The sequence below is a fragment of the Papio anubis genome, chromosome 14, assembly GCF_008728515.1.
Source record: "Papio anubis isolate 15944 chromosome 14, Panubis1.0, whole genome shotgun sequence".
Taxonomy (NCBI): domain Eukaryota; kingdom Metazoa; phylum Chordata; class Mammalia; order Primates; family Cercopithecidae; genus Papio; species Papio anubis.
The window spans coordinates 62,594,445-62,599,502 of NC_044989.1; the positions used below are offsets into that span (position 1 = coordinate 62,594,445).

General features: G+C 51.5%; 1 long non-coding RNA gene across 1 annotated transcript; it reads right to left on the reverse strand.

Annotated features, from left to right (window-relative positions):
- Window positions 1–3,396: 3,396 nt before the first annotated feature.
- Window positions 3,397–4,959, reverse strand: LOC110741067. The gene is made up of 2 exons (XR_002516669.1): window positions 4,609–4,959; window positions 3,397–4,394 (listed from the first exon to the last, which is right to left on the reverse strand). It is a non-coding gene; the product is annotated as an uncharacterized LOC110741067 (long non-coding RNA).
- Between the last annotated feature and the right edge of the window lie 99 nt (window positions 4,960–5,058).

Here is a 5,058-nt window from a genome sequence, read left to right on the forward strand (position 1 = left end):
CTCAGTCCTCCTCCAGCCTCCTTCCTCCTGTTATAATAGAGAAGGTGGCCCCTGCCTGAGGTCAGCCTTTCCACCCACACTCTGGTTCCATCTCTCCCATGGGCACAGGAGACTTTGTGCTCCATTGTCCTTTCTCTACTGTACCTTCATCTTCCTCTTCTCTGTGGGATTCTCCTTATTTACATTTAAATATACTCAAGTAATTCCATCCTAAAAATAATTAAAATACGTAAACCAAAATAAACCCACTGCTGACATAACATTCCCCGCCAGCTATTTTTCTGACTTTTCATAGTCAAACCTTTCAAGAATTGTCTGCACCTTGTGCCTTTCATTTCTTCCCCTCTCGCTCATGCCTCCATCCACTCCAGTCGATTTCCCATCCCCTTCACTCCACCAGCTACTGCTCTGTAAAAGCCCCAATGACATCAAGGTCACTAACTCCAGTGGACGTTATTCAACTTTCACTTCACTTGGGTCACTTAGCCTTTTTTTTTTTTTTTGAGACAGAGTCTCACTCTGTCACCCAGGCTGGAGTGCAGTGGTGCGATCTCAACTCATTGCAAGCTCCACCTCCCAGGTTCACGCCATTCTCCTGCCTCAGCCTCCCGAGTAGCTGGGACTACAGGCACCTGCCACCACGCCCGGCTGATTTTTTGTATTTTTCGTAGAGACGGGATTTCACCATGTTAGCCAGGATGGTCTCGATATCCTTACCTCACGATCCACCCGCCTCAGCCATCCAAAGTGCTGGGATTACAGGCGTGAGCCACTGCACCCAGCCAGCCATTTTTTAAAAAAGAGATGGGGGTCTCGCTATGTTGCCTAGGCTGGCCTCAAATTGGGCTCAGGTGATCCTCCCACCTCTGTCTCCTGAGTAGCTCACACTACAGGTGTGTGCCACTGGATGCATCTTTTGTCAGCCATTTTGAGTGCTGTTGACTACTGCCTCCTGCTTAGTGCTTTTGTCCCTGGATTCTGTGACCCCACCTCCCCAAGCTCCTTTCAGTTTTTTCTTTCTTTTTTTTTTTCTTTTTGAGACAGAATCTCACTCTGTAGCCCAGGCTGGAGTGCCTGGTGTGAACTCAGCTCACTTTAACCTCCATCTCCTGGGTTCAAGCGATTCTCCTGCCTCAGCCTCCCAAGTAGCTGGGATTACAGGCACCTGCCACCACGCCCAGCTAATTTTTAGTAGAGATGGGTTTCACTATGTTGTCCAGGCTGGTCTCAAACTCCTGGTCCTCAGGTGATCCACCCACCTCGGCTTCCCAAAGTGCTGGGATTACAAGCATGAGCCACCGCACCCAGCCAAGCTCCCGGTTTTCTTCCTGCCTCTCTGGCTGCTCTTCCACCTCCTTTGCCAGAGGTTTGCCTCTGTCTGGCCCTTAGATAAGAGTTCCTCAAGGCTCAGTGGTACGTCCTCTTCTGATCTAACTGTACACTCTCATGGTAGCCCACGTGCCTTTGGTGACTTCATTACCACTGCCACACCAGCTATTCCAGCCCCAGCCTCTCCTCAGAGTACCAGACCCTGCAGCCTGTTCAACATCTCCACCCAGGCACCTCAAACCTACTTTGACCAAATGTGAACCTTGAGAGGGTTCCCCAACTCAAAATGGCACCACCATCCATCTTTTTAAAGAAGCAGAAATCTGGGAGTTTTCCTTGATTCATCCCCGCTAAGCAATTACCAAGTCTTGTTGGTGTCTACTTCTCTACGTTTGCTCTACTGCTTAGACAAATGGCCTCTCTCACATTATAGCAACAGCCTCCTAACTGTCCCTCCACTCCGCTCCTCCCATTTCCCTATTCCTTCTTCACATTGCAGTCAGAATGATCTACTTCAAAATGCAAAATCGAGTGTATGACTCTTGTTTCAAATGTCTCGGGATAAAGTCCAAACTCTGTAATGTGGTGTATTGGCCCTGCATGATCTAACCCCTGCCTGCCTCTCTAACTTTCTCCTCAACCACTTCTTCCTTTGTAGTCTGAACCAGCTAGGAACTCCCCATGGACTCCCCAGATGATCTCATCACCTTGCACTCCCTTTGGCCCATATCACAATTGTAATTAATTGATAGTGCATTTAATTGTTAAGCCCCTCTCTCCAGCTAGACTGTGAGCTCCAAGCAGGGAGTGTATTTGCCATGTTCACCACTCCAGCGCCTAGTCCTGTGCTGCATCTAGATGATGGCCGGCACATTTTTGTTGAATAAGTGAATAACACATCTCTGCCTACTGATGATGGACCTGGGCCCCAACCTAACAGTAGGGACTATAGCCAAGCCGTGTGGAATCTAGCATTGAGTTACTCGCCAAAAGATACAATGTAACTGTTGCAGATACACTCCCAACTGTGTTAAAGCCACCATGGAGAAAATGCCCTTATTTATTTATTTGAGATGCAGTCTTGCTCTGTCACCCAGGATGGAGTGCAGTGGCACGATCTCGGCTCAGTGCAACCTCTACCTCCCGAGTTCAAGCAAGTCTCCTGCCTCAGCCTGCCAAGTAGCTGGGACTACAGGTGCCCACCACCACACCTGGCTAATTTTTTTGTATTTTTTGTAGAGACAGAGGTTTACCATGTTGGCCAGGCTGGTCTTGAACTCCTGACCTCAAGTGATCCGCCCGGCTTGGTCTCCCAAAGTGCTAGGCTTACAGGCATGAGCCACTGCGCCCAGCCCAAAAATACCCTTATTTTTAAATTTCATGGCCTGGGCGGCCTTGGGCAGCTGTGTGGGACACAAGCTTAATTTCCTAGTTGGTGGCCAGCTGACATTGTAGCAGTTCCTTTACTAAAAACTCCTTGGCTGGCCATCCTTGCAAGCATATCTGTGGCTACAGGGGGTGCATTTAAAGGGAAGACACATATGCATGGAAAAAATATACCAATCTGATGGCATAGAAAATCTTCCTTAGATGTTGGCTTTGTCTCATCACTGCATTTAAATATCAGACAGCAGCCTAGAGATATCTTTATTTAAACCCAGGAACAAGGGCTCAAGATTATTTTGATACAGAATGAAGACATAGACTTCATTTATTAATTTATACTTCCTATAATTCTTTTTTTTTCTTTTGAGACGGAGTCTCACGCTGTCACCCAGGCTGGAGTGCAGTGGCATGATTTCGGCTCACTGCAACCTCTGCCTGCTTGGGTTCAGTGATTCTCCTGCCTCAGCCTCCCAAATATCTGGGATTACAGGCGCCTGCCACCACACTTGGCTAATTTTTGTATTTTTAGTAGAAATGGGGTTTCACCATATTGGCCAGGCTGGTCTCGAACTCCTGACCTTGTGATCCGCCCGCCTTGGCCTCCCAAAGTGCTGGGATTACAGGCGTGAGGCACCGCGCCCGGCCTATACTTCCTAGAGTTCTTAAAGAATTTCTAGCTTCTGTTTCTTTAAACATGTTTTATTAGCTTTCTAAATTATGAAAGTAAATACAACTGGAAAAATACAAAATCCAAAGTCAATGGAGTAAAAAAAAATGTAACTCCCTTGTTTCCCCTACCCGCGAAACCGTGGTTAACAGTCGGTGTGCACCCTTACAGATGTTTTTTCTATGAATATACAAACATTCGACTTGTTTCTTGGACTTTACGTCGCAGTCCAAGGAGAATCATGTGAACGGCATAAAAGCAGCATGTTCTGAAGACTGCAAACCATAACATTTCCATATCTACTGACTCAAAATTCCTGTTTCTAAAGGACCGCACCCATGTGGCTCTGTGCATCCTCAGCAACTTGGTTTTTCTTCCTCTGCTAAGTTTGGTTAAGAGTAAGGGCCGATTGTTGAGTAGGCTCAGTTCACAGGTGCCTGAAATTCCTACTTAGCAATGTTCCTTTCCAGCTGATTCCGCCTCCGAGAGCCTTAGGAAAAAATGCTAACAGTTGAGAGTGAAGCGTCCTTAATTGCTCAGTCCAATTATCTAGATGGGTCCAGGTTCGGTTTCGATTCAGAGATAAGGACCAGGGGGCGGGAGCGCTTCCAGGTGCGCCCCTGGGGAGGCTTGCTTCCCCGCGGAGCGCACGCGGGTCTCGCTGGTTTAGCTGGGCCTTTCAAAACCAGGTAACGTCTCCATCCCGTAGCGCCAGGCTTACCTGGGGGCCTCAGAATTGTGTCAGTTGCGTCTCTGAGTCACCTCGGAACTCCCCGAAGGAGCGCGGGGCTAGGAGGGCGCATCGGTGGGCCCGGGGGCCCTCGCTGGTAGGTGTAGTTGGCGCCAAGGCCGCCTCTGACCGGCGGAGCCCTGCAGTGTCCGGAGGGGGGAGGTCAGAGTCCGGCCCTTTAGGCCTCGCCTGGGTATCCGCCTTGCTCCTTGAGCCGCGGCACGGGTTCGGGCCGAGCGCCCGGCATTTTGCGTTTCCGGCTTCCTGAGACGGGCGTGGGACCTAGAGGAAACCACTCTGCATGACCCCACTAAGAGAACTAAGGACCACCACCCCCCAATCCTGTCCTGGACGGCTTCATAAGCCAGAGGATCCAGTGGCAGTGCCAAGCAGGGCACCACTCTGGGTCGTGAGCACCTAAGAGGTGGAGCAAAGGTCAGGCCCCACAGTGGCCCAGGCTTCCCTCCCCCGCCTCCCCGGCGTGGCCATTCCTCACCCGCTCCAGCACTGGGGTCGGTCTAGTTCCGGTTACAAACTGGCCAGAAAGGCCACTGGGGTCTCGCTAAGCGATGCGCCTGGTCCCCTAGCCTCAGACGAACCGCTAGAGGGGCCACCAGCACCTGGAGGGGCGGAGGCTGGAGCTGCGTTTCATTCGTGTTTTTGGAGCTGCCAGGCTTTTCCAGGGGGGTCTCCTTCCTAAAGGCCCCCTTTCCCCAGCTTAACCCTCGGCTTTGCAGGCGGGTCCGTGGGGGCTGCAGGGTCGCTGAAAGCCGCGGAGAGCGCGGGCCCGGTGGGTCCTGGAGCCGGGTGCGAGAGCGAAGCCCTCCCAAAACTTGGGGTGCGGGGCGGGGCCGTCAGGCGGTGACGTGAGGGGCGGGGTCGGGCCCCATTGGCGGGCGGGCACGGACGGGGCGGGCTCCGGGAGGCTGCTGCGCCTGGAACCGGA